This window comes from Lampetra fluviatilis, chromosome 11 (assembly GCF_964198595.1).
Source record: "Lampetra fluviatilis chromosome 11, kcLamFluv1.1, whole genome shotgun sequence".
In the NCBI taxonomy this organism is placed as follows: domain Eukaryota; kingdom Metazoa; phylum Chordata; class Hyperoartia; order Petromyzontiformes; family Petromyzontidae; genus Lampetra; species Lampetra fluviatilis.
This window is the reverse complement of record NC_136285.1, coordinates 11,578,640-11,597,274: the sequence shown is the minus strand read 5'-3', so window position 1 is coordinate 11,597,274 and position 18,635 is coordinate 11,578,640. Positions and strand designations below refer to the sequence as shown.

The 18,635-nt window shown below is 52.1% G+C and overlaps 1 protein-coding gene across 6 annotated transcripts in view; it reads left to right on the top strand.

Annotated features, from left to right (window-relative positions):
- The window catches only part of FOXP2 (forkhead box P2), a 264,727-nt gene that overhangs the window by 56,861 nt on the left and 189,231 nt on the right, over positions 1-18,635 (top strand). The window contains exon 1 of one of the 6 annotated variants that reach the window (XM_078860980.1): positions 6,883-6,916. The exons of the other annotated variants lie outside the window; for them this stretch is intronic. The gene's annotated coding sequence lies outside the window, so the exon portion shown is untranslated. Of the gene's footprint in view, positions 1-6,882; positions 6,917-18,635 lie in introns of those variants that run through there. 6 annotated transcript variants of the gene reach the window in all.

The window sequence follows — 18,635 nt, the reverse complement described above, 5'->3', positions numbered from 1 at the left end:
GCGATCTTGTTTGTCCTGCCGTGGAGGACCGTGGCGTCAAGCGTGGAGGCAGCGAGACTGACGACCCCTCATTGACGACGGCGGCGGCGGCGTCCCCGGCGCTATCTCTGTCTCCATCGCGAGCGGCCGCGCGCGAGAGAGGAGAGAGAGAGAGGAGAGAGAGAGGAGAGAGAGGGCGCTGAGGACGGAGCCACTCGCAGGGGAAGAGAGAAGGGGAGGGAGAGTAGAGATGGAGAGTGGGGAGAGAGAGAGTTTTTGTATTTACCTCTCTGATTTTATTTGGTTCTGTGCACTTGTTTCTATGCCCCCCCCCACCCCAGTTCCGAACCATCCAACTGCCTAATAGCTTTCATCCACCGCTCTTACGCGGAGGCTTTAACACTGAACCCTTGGAATACTAAATGCGCTTTAGTGTGGCCCTGGTGAGCCTCAGCATTTAACACTAAAACCCTAAGACTCTCAAAGCTGACTTAGTCTGGCTCTGCGAGCGTCATCTGTTTACATTGAATCAGAAGAATCCTGAAGGTGCCGTAAGTTCGGACTCCTAGAGCCTCGGGAAAACTGGAGCGTAAGAATCACAGGGGTGACTAACTCAGATGGTGTTGTTCGCTGTCGTGTCGCTGGGTGTGTATATTAGCCTGCAGTGGTTGTTTCTTACTGATTTACGTGCAGATCGCGTGTGCGCTGAACTTCTTTTGCAGCGTACGTAGCCAACCGTGATAGTCGGAGGTGCGGGGGAAGGACGACAAAAAACGTAAAACACAAAGAGCAGATCTGGAATATGAAAGCAAATGAACCTGTCACAGCAATTATATTTCGATTTAAAGCTTTCGTGACTGCAGGGATTCATCTTCTTGGTTCTTTCGGTAAAGTCACGTAGAATGGAAATAATAAAATAATAAAAATAAAACATAATAAAATAATTCTCACGACGTTTCGGCCACAACGCAAGCAGCCGTCCTCAGGTGAAGAACAGGTCTGTCAGAAAGACAGCGTCTGAATGAACCTATTATTTCCATTCTACGTGACTTTACCGACAGAACCAAGAAGAGCAATTATCTTGTCTCCTGTTCGTTGTGAACTTGCAGCGTCCTGCCTGACGTCATCGATGCAGCTCATTGATAGAGGTGGACAAAAAGTCACGCCGATTAATGGGCTGCGATCTTCAGCCTTGTCAGTGGTGAGCAAAGCTGAGAGAGTTCCACAATCCCGTGGCAAGTATGTTCCGTGGAAAATCCATCGTTGACTTCCACAAAGCGGTTCCTATTTTATTCACCCTGCAGGGCATTGCCGTGGCTTGGTGTTGTAGGCTGGCGATGATGAGTCTCTCGGAGACTAAACCCCCGAAATTTCACAGGCGAGTCGGAGTCATAAAATGCCTCAAATATATCCGAGTGCTCATAATTGAGCACACTCTCATACAGCGGCGTCATGGTGTGTTTTAAATAAAGATTCCAATTAAATTCTTCTCTTGCGTATGCCAATATGTTCAGCGGCTGAATGCCAATGTCGAGGTCTGCTAGCCACGAGAAGGCTTGTCTGTGCGATTTTGCTTTTCCTCCATTGAATGTTCCAACGTTAGAAGATTCCAATGTTACAAGTTCTTGTTTTAGTCACTACGTTAACAACTTACAGCTCGATGTCATGGCGATGTCAATCAACCACCGGAAAAAGGCCTTCCCCACGCCATGTCGGTCATGGGGGTTGTTTGACCATACTTCACCGCGCTGGTCAGTGCAAGATTAGACAAGGGTTCCATCCAGGACTGGATCACTGACGTTAGTCGTGGCTGTTAATCAAACTCGGTTTTTATCAGGTTCATAGGACCTCCGATTGGCATGGTTGGCTATGCACGGCGGTAAATAAGTTCAGCATACGTACGTACATACATAGCGCAGTGCGTTAACTTCTGCGCCATCCGAAAATTTCACTTTTTTTGTTTGTCCGTTGCATAACTGGAGCCTTGCACTATAATTTTAACCACCAGTTTCTTCCCAGTGATCTCGATTTCACAAAAGAGGTGTGCGTTCATTTTGGCGGTAACCTCGCCTGGTTTAAACGATGGACACTAATCAATGGCCAGTCGATCAGGATTTTGCCCCTTTTACAGGCAAGATGCTATTCAAAGGTTTAAAGCACAAGAGGTGTGTTTTTATTGGTGGCTATGCACGCCTGCAGTTCAGTACTGCGGAGCCAGCGAGGGTTAACGGAAATCCCGTGGGCGTCAAGACCAGGGTGGTTAATACCACCCAGGGCTCGTCCGGAGGACTCCACCTGTTCCGTCTGTACGGGATCGAGTGTTTCTCCCTCGCACGTGCGGGTGTTCTCTGGGTGCTCGGATTTTCTCCCGCACGTAAGCACTCATTAATTGGCTGAAACCACCTTAATGTGTAGGGGACTGCAGAGCTCGGGCTATTGTTGATGGCACCGGCTCCGCTGCCTTCCCGTCTGTGGCTCTTCGTGCTTCCGAGTCGTTCTGGCTCCTCGAGAGAGAGAAAATACTTGACGGTGCGGCACAAGTTGAAATTACGATTATTGTATTATTATTTTACAAAAAAAAAATACAGTCCCACTATTTACGTTGCTTTCTGTGCGCATTAATCCGTCAGTGGGCCTCATCGAATATTTCACAGCGGTCCTGGGTGCGCATTACAGCAATTTATGGCGCAATCAATATGCTAATTGCCCTTCAATTATGAGTGCGTCTTTCAGTGCGGGAGATTCTCTCCCATCTTGTTTGTTTTGCATTGGGGCCACGTTTGTCTCGCCAGCTCCGGCAGCAGCAGAGTTGAACGGACGAATGAGTGAAGGAATTGAAGAGGCGACGTGATTCACCGCGTCGGTCGGTTGAACGACTAAGCGGCACGATCAATTGTGGGTGACCGTGCGAGTCTTCGCGTGATTGAACGAAGCGACCGAATGAACGAACGGGGCGATGCGTGCGCTCGTGACCGCGTGAGCGCGAGTGGCCTGCGCGCCTGGCGCATCGGCGGAACGAGCGAATGAATTCGAACGAATAAAAAAAGGGAATCAACCGATTAGTTTGGCCACGCTGACACGGCCGCGGGCAGGCAAAGAGGCGGGCGGCCGTGGGTTTCGCAAGACTGCTCCCCGGCCCTGGGACGCGTGTCCCAGCACCCACCCCGCCCTGCGCGCGGCGTCTGCCAGGGGGAAACCGAACACCGTGTTTGCCTTCCCTAGAGTTCCGCGTGCCCTTGCCTCTCCATCCTCTCCATCCGCTCTTCACGGCTCCAGCAGACAGATCCTAGGAGGCAAAACAGCATCCCTCTCTCCCTCCCTCCCCCTCGCCTCCCTCCCCACCGCCACAGCACCGCGGCTGTCTCGACTTCCCTTCTGCGGCAGCCAGCCCCCCACCACCACCCCTCACGGCGTCGTCCGCTCCCCCCCCCTCCACCACCCCGCAGCCAGCGCCGCCGCCACTGCGTTCCTCCCGACGGTGGCGGCGGTAGCGACGAAGCGGCCGTATCGTGGTTACGGCGCTCGCTCTGGGGGTGCAGCCGGGGCGTGCAGACGCCGTCGTTATCTTCTGCTGCCGCTGCTGCTGCCTCGCCCCCCCTTCCCCCTCCCCGGAGCGCACGCGGCGCCTCGCTCATTCGTCTGTCCGCCTCTCTGCGTGTACGCGCGCGCGAGCGTGTGTCTGTGTGTGTGTCTACCTGGCCTGTGTGTGTGTGTGTCTGTGTGTGTGTCTGTGTGTGTGTGTCTGTGTGTGTCTGTGTGTGTGTGTCTGTGTGTGTGTCTGTGTGTGTGTGTCTGTCTGTGTGTCTGTGTGTGTGTGTCTGTGTGTGTGTGTCTGTGTGTGTGTCTGTGTGTGTGTGTCTACCTGGCCTGTGTGTGTCTGTGTGTGTGTCTGTGTGTGTGTGTCTGTGTGTGTGTGTGTCTGTGTGTCTGTGTGTGTGTGTCTGTGTGTGTGTCTGTGTGTGTCTGTGTGTGTGTGTGTGTCTGTGTGTGTGTGTCTGTGTGTGTATCTGTGTGTCTGTCTGTATGTCTGTGTGTGTGTGTCTGTCTGTGTGTCTGTGTGTGTCTGTGTGTGTCTGTGTGTCTGTGTGTGTGTGTGTCTATGTGTGTCTGTGTGTGTGTGTCTGTGTGTGTGTGTCTGTGTGTGTGTCTGTGTGTGTCTCTGTGTGTGTCTGTGTGTCTGTGTGTGTGTCTGTCTGTGTGTAGTGTAGCGGTTAGCGCGCTGCGCTATGAACCTGGCGACCCGGGTTCGATTCCCGCTCACGGCTAACACCAGTGACGATTATCTGAACCGGTCCTGGGCCTCCCCTAGGTCGACTCAGCCTTAAATGAGTACCTGGTGCGGTGTGTAAACATCGCCACTGGGGAGACAAAGGCGGTCGGGCGTGGTGCTGGCCACCCACCCCCTCGTGTACCGTTCCGGCCTTCATAGGTGCTCGCTAACAGCACTTGCCCCTACAGTCTGTTAAGGCTATACGGGGGATCTTTGTCTGTGTGTGTGTGTCTGTGTGTCTGTGTGTCTGTGTGTGTCTGTGTGTGTGTCTTTGTGTCTACCTGGCTTGTTTGCCTTTGTGTGTCTGTGTGTGTGTCTGTCTGTGTGTGTGTCTGTCTGTGTGTGTGTCTGTGTGTCTGTGTGTGTCTTTGTGTGTGTATCTGTGTGTCTGTCTGTCTGTGTGTCTACCTGCCCTGTCTGCCCTTGTGTGTCTGTGTCTGCCTCACTGTGTGTCTGCCTCATTGTGTGTCTGCCTCACTCTGTGTCTGCCTCATTGTGTGTCTGCCTCACTGTGTGTCTGTGTGTCTGTGTCTGCCTCACTGTGTGTCTGTGTCTGCCTTACTATGTGTCTATGTGTTTGCCTCACTGTGTGTCTGTGTGTGTCACTGTGTGTCTGTGTGTCTGCCTCACTGTGTGTTTGCCTCACTGTGTGTCTGTGTGTTTGCCTCACTGTGTGTCTGTGTGTCTCACTGTGTGTCTGTGTGTCTGCCTCACTGCGTATTTGCCTCACTGTGTGTCTGTGTGTCTGCCTCACTGTGTGTCTGCCTCACTGTGTGTCTCACTGTGTGTTTGCCTCACTGTGTGTCTGTGCGTCTGCCTCACTGTGTGTCTGCCTCACTGTGTGTCTGTGTGCCTCACTGTCTGTGTGTCTCACTGTGTGTCTATGTGTCTCACTGTGTGTCTGTGTGTCTGCTAGTATGACTGACTGGTTGCTTGTTTGTGTGTGTGTGTGGCTGTCTGTGTTTGTGTTTAAAATGTTGTGCCTGTTTATATGTGTCTGTGTGCCTCTCAATACATCTGTCAGGCTTTGTGTGTCTGTGTGTGTGTCATTCTTTGTGTACACCGGTATTTGTCTCTGTGTCAATCTGCACAAGTATTGGTGTGTGTGTGTCATGCATATCTCTGTGCGTGTTCACCTTTAAGTGTTTACGTCCATGCATGCCTCACCTCATCTCCATCCCTTGAAGGAAGAACATGCCAAGATTGTGGAGCAGAGGCCAAAAAGCTTAGCTTTATTTACAGCGTTTATGGTGACAGGAGCGGCACGAGACAGCTTTAGCATTGTTACGCTCACTAAAAACCCGTGCGCGTATTGATTTGTTTAATTTACAGCTATAGTCTGTCTTCAAGCTGTGGTCATTCATTTACATTGATTAATGCGTGATTGCCGAACATATTTCTACGGCCATCATTTATTAATTCATATCGTTCGGTTCTTTATTTATTTCCCGGCAGCAGCAGCAGCAACAGAAGCGTTAATTTTGACCGTATGCTTTGCTCGGCTTTCTTTACGCAACGCGCTGCTCGCATTATACACCACGCACCTATAGCGTCGGATAAAGCGTCAGCGCACGTTGGGTATAATTGAAAATCCAAATACAATACATACACTGTCATCAAGATAAGAGTCCGCATTCCAAGCCAGGTGCTAAATGACCAAAAATCTAAATCACGGGAAAATCTTTATGAACCTGCCGCAGAAACAGATTAAAAAAACGAGGTATATATTACGTATTTTTAAAGGATCTTGACACAGCAAGCCACTTATTTCGCTTTATTAGGGTAATGCATAAAAGAGTCGGTATGAACCAATGTCCCATATACAATATAAAATATTTATTGCTGCCCTTAAAAACAGTCTATGCCGGTTGAGGATTTGCTTTAAGTCGGGCAGAATGGATGTTTGCAACAAAAAAAAGATGGGAGCAAAGTGAATAAATTATGCGGTGCACCTTAACGCACTGAAAAATCTATCGCGAAAAATTTGGGTGACAGTTATTGGGTGTGGCTTGATGGAATAAAAAAAAACTTAACAGTTAAAAGAAGAACTTTGTTACCCCAACGGGGTAGCGCAAATGAAAAAATAAGGCGCGTGGGATGGGGAGCCCAATTTTTTTTGTCGCAGATGAAACCTGTACTTTATTCATCTGCGCTGATTAATTATTCATTGTAATTCTGATTTTCTCTCTCCCGCTCCCTCTCCCGCTCTCTCTCCCCTCTCCCTCTGTCTCTCTGTCGTGCCGCCCGTATTTTTTGCGCTAATGCACTGCGCCGGCTGGGCGAGCATTGGAAATAATATCGTCAGCCGTGAGCCCGGGTAATGACTCGGCCGGATAATTACCGCGTAGCAGACAGATTACAGTGGGCGACGGGGGCGTGAGGCTCTCGTTGTCTCTGGGGACACAAAAAAGGGACAGGCCCTCACTGGCGCGGCGCATTTGAAACGGGATATATATTAAACAAAAAAACAGAAATAAAAGATTGCTTTCTTCTTTTTTTTTTATATACAATCTATTTGGTCATTAAGTTGTTTTGTGACGATTAAAGACAAAACAGAAATGTAGAGGGAGTTGAAAAGGGGCGCTTTTGTGTCTGGCGACGAGACTGCATTGGTGATTTCGGGTTTTTTTTTGGGTACCCATTTTTTGTTGGCTTCGTTCGTGAAAGGTAAGCCCCCCGGCCGGTGTATTTTCTCTCAAATGTAATACTACGTGCGCAGTGCGTGACAGGTGTAATTGAAATACGGCGCGTCCGTGGGATAACAATAAATCGTTGCGGGGTGATGTTTACGAATCGTAGGACTGTGACCTCGGGGGAAAAAAGTTTGCAACAAATAACGGCCTAAATCGCTCGCCGCGCGCGACTTCCGTGATGTGAAATGTTTATCATCCTCGCCGCCGTCGCTGCCCCCGACAGCGGTCAGGAATGTCGAACCGATTGGGGGGCAGTTTTTCTTGCGCGAAATTTTTTGAGCGAGTGCTCCGGGCTCGATTGAAATGCGCAAACTTTTTGTTCTCGTCGTCGTCGTCGTCGTATTCACGCGACACCGTTGCGCGTACCCCGTTTTCGGTCACCGTTCGTGTGAAAAGACCCGCGATTAATTGGCTGTCCCACGGCGATGGCAATGTGAACTCGTTTCCTAGCTCGTCCGCTCGCTCGTTCGCAACGGAGAGATGTTCGGAGCGAGCGTTGGTAGTTTCCTTGGGTTAGTTTTGTGTTTTATTGACGACGATTGAATAATTACGATTGACAACAAATGAGGAATTGTGCCTTAATTATTTCAATTCTATGGTTATTTTAATACATTGTTAATACAATCACAGCTCAAAAGATGTGCTCAAAATAATCTACGCAATCATTGTTTGGGCTCTAAATACATTATTGTGCGCATGTGTATATTTAATTCCTATGGGTTTTTGTTTTAAATCAGTGCAAGTGGGATTCTACATTGGCTGCATAATATGTAACGTCCAATGTAAATATTCAATGTTATTTTGTCATCTTGTAATTATTTTTTTTACACTGATTGGGTATAAACTCTTCAATATAAAATACATATATTTCTCCACAAATCTGGCTGTCGCCTGATGATGCTAGTTGTAATTACTGGTGAAACGTCGTACTCAAATTGCAAATGTTGTGGATTTACTCTCCAACACACCGGTTAGTGCTGTACTAGTAACGCATTGGCGTGTTCTGTTTACGTGACAAACCTCACTAATTGGCCATGTCGGGTGGTGGCTGGTTTAACAACACATTTATATTTATGTAATCGAACCAAAGAAAAACCTGTATTATGGATAAAATGTATGCTATATATATTTAAAAAATTGTGTGTGTAATGTACAATAAATGAACGAGGTAATTTTTGCTGAGTTTTCCAAGCCGCAAGCGTGGACTGTGCTGACGGTCCTAGAGTCACTCCTCGGTATTTTGTGATTTGGATCCGTACCCAATATTTCGTCATATACCACTCATCCGAATTTAACAAGTGCACGTCGGTTTTTCTCAAATCATCGACGAGTAATGCAGCAGCTGCCTGCCCGCCCGCCCGCCCGCTCGCTTGCCAAGCAGTTCTGGATCCGTTTTCTGCTCCGCTAAATTCCAAAAACCGGCGTTGCTTTTCCCTGCGTCGGTTTTCGCAGTGGCGCTGTCCTCCGTGTTTTCGGCTCTCTGGCGCGTGCTTCTTTGCCGTACCGCCACGTGTCGTTCGCCACGACGTTCACGAAGTTTCCGCTCGACGTTCTGGAGGCTTCCGAATCTTCTGGAACCGAAACCTGGCCAGCACGTGAAGTGAAAAGTCGAGCCACCGTGTCAAACGGTACGAACGCCACTTGAGAGCGATGGTGTGAGCGTATTTTCCTACTTCTTCGGGAGGCGAACCCGCCTCGACAGTTGTCGAGGACTCTTAAACGCAGCGTGGCAGGATTGATTGACATCCTTTGGGACAGACGTGGTGGATCACTGGCGCAGGGAGCAGAGCGTAGGGGGAGAACTTTGATCGGCAGCTGCTTATATTTGCGTCAGCTTGGGTAGTCGGGGGTGCTATGAGCGTTGCCCAGCGCTTGTTTGTCAACAACAACCGACTGGCCCAGGACTCCGTGCGCTCACTGCAGCCGCCCGCTCGCCCGCCCCTTCCGTGGGAGCTCCGTTTTTGGGTTCCGGCGCAGGAGCTGATCCAAAATCCACAATGACACTTGTAGCAACGCAGCAGTAGCAGCAGCAGCAGCTACTATGCTCGCCGTCGCGCGTGTGTCTGGGTCACGAGGTCTTGCCACGGTCGGTCTCATCGTGCGTAGGCTCGCGCGTCACATTCATGACCGGTGCGAAAAGTTGAACAACAGACATTTTGGGAAAACAACCTTGGCCACGTTTTTGTTTGTGCTTACTGATTCTGTGTAGTTGCGCTTTGCTGTATTCCGGTGGAGAGAGAGAGAGGACTGGAGTTGGTGTGAGGAGTTGTTTGGCCACATTAATCATAGCAGGGAGAGGGAGGCGGTGGGAGGCACTTTGACCAGCAGACAAAGCCCGGCTCGGGTAGCGGCGGCGGTGGCGGTCGTCACAGGACGCCTCGGCGGCGTGGGCGAGCGAGCGAGCGGTGGTGTCGCAAAACAAAAAAGCCACCCTCGGAGCAACGCGAAGTCATCGCTTGAGAGGCTTCGGCACGACGCGACGGGAAATCTCGTCGCGTATGCAAATTCCACTTTTGTCGTCGTCGTCGTCGTTGTCATCGTTCGAGATTAATCCGAGAGCCGCGTCGTGCCGCCTAAGAAGTGAGACTCTTGATCGCAGGCGGGGAGCGAACGGCGAGTGTGAAATGTATTTTTCGAGCCCCAAAAACTTGAAATGACGAACGAGGACGGAGGCTGACCGCGGTCGAATCGCTAACCGAGCCGCTTTCATCTTCTTCGCGAACTAAAATGGCTGCACAGTTCAGCTCCGATCTGTCGGCGTTTCTGCCCAGCTTAATTGAAAATTAATAACCGGTCCGTAACCGTGGAAACGGTGTCAGTGACGGCATACAGTGGCTTGACTGATTTAAAAAAAAAAATGTTATTTAATTTTCTACACATATTAATTTTCTTTTTTTTTGTTCCACACAGTCTACATTTTCTTTAATGTCATCCGCCTTCATCAGCGGTAGTCCCTTTGTCACGCGCGTGCGTGTGTTAGAACAAGGCGCGGCGTGACGATGGATAGAATTACTCTGAGAGCTAGAGAATGCATTTGATGCGACGCATCGCATGTGTCAATACAATTGCACTTATTATAATGTTATACATTAATGTATTTACGTTTCGTAATACGCTCAATTACGGGTGGATAACGGCAACGTCTTTTATTAAAACAATATAACACAACAAAAGCTCGCGCGGCCATTTGGTGGAATACATGTGCGTATGTGTATACGCAGTGTAGCGGATACACATGCATCGTTGATATTGGTGCGAAGGCGACAAACGGTGAAAGAGGGTAATTTAAAAGATTGCCACTTGATCAGTCTCTTCGGGTTTTTTGAGCGTGCGATTTACACATTCTCCGGCTCGATCCCCCACCTGCATCGAAAAAATTAACCGCGGCCATTTGAGATTAATGACGGTGAAAGCTGCACGCGTTCACGAGGACACGGCGCCGGGCTCCGTGTCCCCCCCACCCCCCCCCCCCCCCGGTGTTTGATTGCGTCGTGGGTCTGAGACGGCGCTCGACCAATTTCCCGGGGGCCGTGGCCCCCCACCCCCACCCGACCAGGTTTACACCACCACCACCACCCCCCCCCCCTTTCCGTGGTTATATTTTTCTATACTTTTGGACGGAGTGCAATTCGCGTACGGGGGTCAGCGACAACGGGCGTGGGTCACGGTGGCCGCGGGGTGGCTGCGCTCTGGGGGCTCCAGGTCGTGGCGACGGTGAGGCCGCACTTTTTTTTGTCGCCGTAAAAAAATAAAACTCTTCCCTGCGCATCTGCGGGCGTATCGGGGTGTGCGGTTTTCGCGGTCGGCTGCGATCCCAGCGACCCGGAGGTAGCTCCTGCCCACGTTGCGGACAGCTGTAGTTTCATCATAATCATCATCATCAGCAGCAGCCACGATCAATCCACTGGTAGATGAAGGCCTGGCTAAAGTCACCACCAAGCTCGTCGCGCAATCCTGCGGTGCAACGATCCATCCGGCACCTGCACGCGGCTCCGCAGTTCCCGGAATTCTGAACTAAGGTGGCATGTGTCTCCGCTCGGTTGACTCGGCCTGAGTGGACGTGTGCCTCTTTCCGTTGCGAGTCGTCGACATCTCGCCACCGGGGGAGACAAATGTGGCCAGGTGTGCGCGATGCCGATTTTACCACACCGTCGTTCTGCGTCGGGCCGGCTTTAACGGGCGCTCGCTAGCCACACGTGGGGGAGATCTTTGTGTTTGTTTTGTGTCGTGTGGTGCATGCACGTGCCTACAAGTGAGTTCAATACGCAACGGTCCGGGCTGACTTCGCGACGAATGCTTCCTGGCGTTTTGCCGCAGCAACGGTCGATGTGCGATTGCGCGAATTGAAAGTAAATAAACCGACGGACTCAAAAGGAACGAGAATCGGCGTTCTCCTCTCTGGGTTTATTTACTCCTTTGCTTTCATTATTGTTACAATTACTCCTCGTGCGGGGCAGCCTGCCGCATGCGACACCGGCTTGGCCGTGTGGACGGCGACCGCGCAAACCATCTCGCTTAGCCGGCTTTTGCTGGACCATCAACTGCGGCACGGCACGTTCCCCTCGGCCGCCACAGTCATCCGTGCCTAACACCTGCCCCCTCCCATCTCTCTCTCTCTCTGCCGTCTGCCGACCTGATCAATTGTTGGCCGCACTTGGGTGGGGTAGGTTGGCGGGTTGGAGGATGGGTTGACAGGTTGGCAGGTGGGTGGGTGGGCGAGTCGGTGGGTTGGGCTGGGCTGGGATGGAGTGCAGCCACAATTGCCCCATCTCCACCCACTCCCCTCTTGCATTTTGTCCGTGTCATCATTATTAACGATTGATGAATAGCACGGTTGACTACGTACGGTGCTAAAGAAGTTCGATGTACATATTGTCTTCTTATTTGCGATGCTGCCGCGGTGCAATGCGTGGCACACTGGGCTTGCAATGCAGAGGTCACCGGCTCATGAAGAGACAATGGGGGAGCTTTGTTGAATTTAGCCGGCAGTATTAAATGTTCCGTCGATGGGCCGGGCACGTGTGGTTGGGCAAAAGGGTTGCTCCTGCCACCTCTTCTAAAGGAACTAAAACTCACCACATTCGTCAATAACACTGTGGCCTTGGCGAGAGAGATGTAAACAATAGGCGACGTCTAGGGACAATGTCCCTTCTTCGCAGCGCGTAGAGAGGCAAGAGAGGTTGACGTCTGGGGAGCTTAAGATGCCTTGGGGTGAAGCTGAGACGTCTGGAAGATTAGGCCAAACACCATCGAGGGCAAGAAGTTACAGGACTGTACCTTTACCTCGACCCTGTTTACCATCAGATGACTCACTCGTTATTTTTAGAAAGTGTTAGATTTAGTTTGCTCTGCATTTCAGATTGAATTCGGACGTCTGGTCAGGCTCGCCAACGCCACTATTTCACAATCACTTGAGCTCCTTTGTTTTGTTGTTTGTTTGGAGGCTGTACACAAAATAAATCCACCGCAAAACCAACGTTTCTCAACTCCATTCTTCGTGACCTCCCCCGCCTCCCTCATCGCCTCCCCTCCACAGTCCTCCTCATTGCGATGACCAATCGTTTCGGTTCATATTACAAATCTAGCCGCCGCACACCGCACACACGCACCTGATGGTTGGCACTCCAGGGATGTCGGTGCCGGCCGTGGCGGTGAGTCAAAGAGTGCCGGAGGCGAGAGACACACCGCCGTGGACCGCTCGGTTTGGATATCGCTACCCAGTCTGGCACGGAGTGATGTCTCTTTGTGGTCTGCAGAGAAACAGGTGGATTAAGAAGCCAGTAGATATATCTGCTGGCTTCTTGTTCTTCCGTATGGCTGATGCAGACGCAGAGCAACAGCTATAATTTCACAAGCGGGTGGTCAAGCCAGACAGCCGCGTCACGGAGCAGCGGAGTGCGTCGCCGCGATGTCTCCTTTGTATTCGTGGATCGGGCATTGCGTCGTTAGATTTTGTACGGTCTGTTCTGGATGACCACAGTCGCACACTGTTTTCCATTTGTTGCATCAGGTGTCCGCATCTGCCATGGTCTGTGGAGCGGATGCGGTTTAGGGTGGACCATGAGCTTCGCGGAAGATCAAACCCCCCAGGGATCTTCTGCATTGGGTCGTTGACTACAAGGTGTTTGTGATCATTCCCAATCTGGGGAATTCCAAGTTCGGCTTCGTCAGCTGAAAGGTCGTGAATCATGTTACGCTCGTTCCGATTTTTTTTTATTTGATAAATAATTACCGAGTTGTTTATTTTTAAGATCACTTTTTATTCAATTGCGTTAAGGTTCCTGAAGCTAGTTTTTTTTTGTCCCCACGATGTCCAGGAGAGGGCTGTAAGCAGTCGTGTGAACTCCTCCCGGAAAAAAAAAATAATCCACCCCCCTGTTGGGGTGGAGGGAGGCAGAGAGGACAGATAATTAAAGGCCTCGAGAGGAATCCCAAACGCTGTTGTAGCCGACTCCGCCGAGCCACTTTTGCTGGCACCATTATGCGGTGCGATGTGGATGTCGAGAGCGTCGAGTTCGTTGTGACTGGAGGCCGCCACGCAGCGGTGCGACGGTCGGCAAGCGCGCCGGGCTTGCGATCCCGAGTTCGGCGGTCTTGTGATCCCGAGTTCGCCGGTTCAATTCGATCTCCCGGCACGGTGGTTGAAACAACGGCGCCAGTTTTTGTGTGTGTGTATATATATATTTAGTTTTTTCTAAACACATATTTTTTATATTTATTCCCTCCAATCTCTATCCACCCAGCGGCACTGCGAATGGGGTACAACCGAGGTTATGTCGATCGGTCGGCAGGTCGCGTGTGGTGGGGCAAAGTGTGGGTGCTTCCACCTCTTCCACCAATGTCTGGCTGTCGGCACCCCGAGAGGCCGTTCGCAGAGGACAACAGGAAGATTTTGAGCCTGGACTCGAAACAGGGTCACGGGGTCAAGAGCACAGAGAGCTGTGGATAGATCGGTCCACAGTACGGGGGCAGCAAAGGAGAAGGGGACACCTCCTCCCGCTGAGCAATCGTTTAGGCGGGCTTCTGCAGATAGCCACGGTTGCTAAAATCTAGAGCATGTGAGGGGGGGTCGAGTGAGATGAGAGGTAGGGGAGTGCGTGGAGAGGAGTAGAGTGAGATGAGAGGCAGGAGAGGTAGGAGAGTGCGTGGAGGGGAGTAGAGTGAGATGAGAGGGGAGAGGTAGGAGAGGGAGTGGAGGGGAGTAGCGTGAGATGAGAGGGGAGAGGTAGGAGAGTGCGTGGAGGGGAGTAGAGTGAGATGAGAGGGGAGAGGTAGGAGAGTGCGTGGAGGGGAGTAGAGTGAGATGAGAGGGGAGAGGCAGGGGAGTGCGTGGAGGGGAGTAGAGTGAGATGAGAGGCAGGAGAGGGCGTGGAGGGGAGTAGAGTGAGATGAGAGGCAGGAGAGTGCGTGGAGGGGAGTAGAGTGAGATGAGAGGTAGGAGAGATGAGAGGTAGGAGAGTGCGTGGAGGGGAGTAGAGTGAGATGAGAGGTAGGAAAGATGAGAGGTAGGAGAGTGCGTGTATGAGGGAGAGTATCGTGAGGCGAGCGTCGTGTCCCCTCCCCACTGCATGGAATGCGACGTTGTTATTCCGAAACAATGTGGATCCGCCGGACAAACAAACAAAACGAAGCCGGTGTCGCTCAGCCATTACAAAGCTGCCAAGCGGAGCGCACGGATGGCGTGTCCTGACGACGCTGTCGGAAATGCCGACACGTTGTGACGGGGCGAGTGTCGCCTTTGTTTCGCCGTCCCGAGGCTAAGTGACAAAAGTCACAACGCCGTGTTTTTTTTTTGTGGGAGGCGGTTTTTTGTGTGTGTGTGTTTGCCGGATTATTGAACCGTGCGAGACGGCACATGCCCCCGTGCAGAGATCACGCGGCTTGCGTTAATGATGCCGGAATATCGCGGCGGTCAGGACGCGTGACTCGTCGTCCCAGGGTTTGAGAGTTCAAATACTGTGTAGTGGTTTGCTAAAATCCATCATCATCATCATCATTGTTCCTCTTGGGGGGGGGGGGTGATAAAATACAATCGTGTTTTGTGATAAGTTAGCTGTGTTTGTTCCGTGGACTCTACTCGGGGTGGAATGATTCGCCTGCCTTGGCGATCGTATGAATTGTCGCGTGCCGATTCGATGCAAGGATGGCTGAGTTTTGTTTTTATGTACATTGCGGTAATTGTAGCGGCCACTGATTGGCTGCAGAGGTCACATGAGAACCCATTACATACCACGCGTGTGAATTACGCAGGCGATTTGATGCGTGTTTTTCACGAGCTTACTAATCGATATTAATCAAAGGAATGTGTCGTTCCATTCCTGGTAATGATTAGCATGGTTGGCTACATACGGTTCCATAGAAGTTCACAGCATGTTTGTTTACACGTATGTCTGGTTCACGTAGACTTAAAGGTATCTGGTGTTTGAACATCTTGACACCTCCAGTGTTATTGCCAGAAAGAGTAAAACATATTTTTGTTTTTTTCAACATTTTTCGATACTGGCAAAAAGGTCCCATCGATATACATGACGTCTGTTTGCTCAGGAAAACTTCCACGAGTCTCTTACGAGAATCTTTCAAGAGAGGGACGCTTGGCCAATTCCATTCATGAGTGCTTGACTTCATGTGTGGGGCAACCAGAGTAACCTGAACCAAACCAACACTAAACATCTCCGCACAGATAGATTCAAGGATCCAACGCTTGACTGCCATCTCCTGGGCACGCCCGTCAGTTTGTTGTCCTTCCCCCGCACCTCCGATATTGCACGGTTGGCTACGTACGGTGCGAAAGAAGTTCAACATACCTACAACACCTTTCGATTCACAGGCAGCCTCTCATTCAACAACTAAACCATGCTGAAGTCAGCTTAGCTTCTGAGACCTTCATATGCTGCGGGGCAACTGCCCCTACTGCCGACGCTCTCGGTCTGCAGTCGTCCTTCCGACAGAGCAGCTGAGCGCAATGGGGCCTCTCACCAGCTGAGATTAAGTGCCGAGTCCCGTCCAGCACAATTGGGACAACCTACGGAAGGCGTGTGTCATGTGTCTCCTCGTGTGTTATGTTGGGCAGTGGTGGGTGTACGGACGGAGGTGGCGGGAGGGAGGGGGGGCAGTGTTTGTGGGGGAGGGGTTAGGGTAGTGGGGGAGGGGCAAGGCGTCCCCCCCCCCCCAGCAAGCCCCCTTCACTTTCCTCGCTTGGCTCAACAGAATTCCGGGGAGGTGTTGGACCGTGGCAGGGCTCGCCACGGAAAGGGAGGCCTCCGACTCCGAACTCAATCGGTCCTCGTCGCTGGGCCGGGTCGATTGTCTAGCGCGAGCCTCTGCTCCCCACGTCCAGTGCCCGTCTGTAGCCGGGTGAGAGCTCGCTTGCTCCACCACGCTGTTTGGTGGAGGTTGGTTGGAGGGGGAGGGGGGATCACGGCGGGGGGTGGTGGGGGGGGTAACATTTTGTCTCGCCTCTCACCAAGCACCTGACTTGGTACGGGTGCCCTCTGTCCAGCTGCTTGGGTGGCGCAGTGGCGAGATGTGAACTGCCACGCCTGGTGTACAGGAGGCCGTGGGTTCAACCCTGACCCTGACGCGCCTCGATGTTTGCAAGTTCTCCCCGAGGTCGCGTCGATTTTTTTCCGTGTCCTCCGGTTTTCCCCTCCACATTTAGAATCAACGCGCATTTAGAGCATTTGGCTGCGATACATTTCCACGTGATAAGCCACTTTCGTTGATCTATCATTTGTGGCCAAGTCGTTTCTGCAAAAAAAAAACTATAGAGCTCAGTGGACCTTAGCTGGTAAAATAAAAAAGCAAGCTACTCGAGTCTAAAATAAACACTCAAGCCTCTTTCGCCTTCTGCAAGGCAGCGCGTCCGTGAGGAGACGGAGCGATGCGCTCGTGTGCAGGTGGTGCCGAGTGGATCGTTACATCGCAGGATCGTGAGGGGGTGGCAGCGGTTGAGGAAGCCCTGCGTCCAGCAGTGGATTGACCATGGCTGATGATATTGAGAGACAATTTGAGACTACTTAATAGCTCTCTTTCGAGACCCGGGGCAGGAAGTTAAAACAGAGCAAAGAAATGCAGCACAAGTACAACACACGGGTGACAATGTATACAAGCAATCGTGTATCTTGACATGCACAGCCATTGCTGTTGATGCACTGTTGGATGAGGGCCTCCCCATCCCGTGGGGGTTACGCCGACGAGCATACTTCACCACGCCGGTCACTGCCACTCGGTGAAGGTGGGGGGAGTGTAGACAATTTGAGCTCGCGGATTGTTCTGCACTGACTTCTGCCGACAGCGGAGCCGCCACAGCGGCCTGTGAACGCCACAGCGGCTTGTAAACACCACAGCGGCCTGTAAACACCACAGCGGCCTGTAAACACCACAGCGGCCTGTGAACACCACAGCGGCCTGTGAACACCACAGCGGCCTGTAAACACCACAGCGGCCTGTAAACACCACAGCGGCCTGTGAACACCACAGCGGCCTGTGAACACCACAGCGGCCTGTGAACACCACAGCGGCCTGTAAACACCACAGCGGCCTGTGAACACCACAGCGGCCTGTGAACACCACAGCGGCCTGTAAACACCACAGCGGCCTGTGAACACCACAGCGGCCTGTGAACACCACAGCGGCCTGTAAACACCACAGCGGCCTGTAAACACCACAGCGGCCTGTGAACACCACAGCGGCCTGTGAACACCACAGCGGCCTGTGAACACCACAGCGGCCTGTAAACACCACAGCGGCCTGTGAACACCACAGCGGCCTGTGAACACCACAGCGGCCTGTAAACACCACAGCGGCCTGTGAACACCACAGCGGCCTGTGAACACCACAGCGGCCTGTGAGCGCCACAGCGGCCTGTGAACACCACAGCGGCTTGTAAACACCACAGCGGCCTGTGAGCGCCACAGCGGCCTGTGAACACCACAGCGGCCTGTGAACACCACAGCGGCCTGTAAACACCACAGCGGCTTGTGAGCACCACAGCGGCCTGTGAGCGCCACAGCGGCCTGTGAACACCACAGCGGCCTGTGAGCGCCACAGCGGCCTGTGAACACCACAGCGGCCTGTGAACACCACAGCGGCCTGTGAGCGCCACAGCGGCCTGTGAACACCACAGCGGCCTGTGAGCGCCACAGCGGCCTGTGAACACCACAGCGGCCTGTAAACACCACAGCGGCTTGTAAGCACCACAGCGGCCTGTGAGCGCCACAGCGGCCTGTGAGCACCTGTCCTCGGCTTTGTGGTCACTCCTCGGTGCACTACAACATAGGTCCCTGAGATCTGATGACTTCAGGCACTTTCCGGGTGAATTGGTCATCAATTCATAGCAACCACAAGCGAAAAGTTTCCAGAGCAGTAATCGTGACAACAAAACACTGCGGAGACTAATTGAGGATCAGCAGAAAATCCTCCGGAGCTGTTCCGCGCATGGCGGAGATACCGTGGCTGAAAGACGGTTGCGCCTCGCCGTCCACTCTCTGTACACCGCATCGGAGATTTGGTTTGGGGGGGGGCATGCCTTTAAATCGCGAGCGATAAAGGTGACAATAATCCCATCGCCACACCGACAACAACACGACGACGCACTTTGCTGTCCGTACAAAGTGCCGCGCGGCCGCAAGAAGTGGCTGCTCTGTGCCCACCTTCTTTCGTCTCTTAATTATCACTCGTGTGGCCCTTGCCTG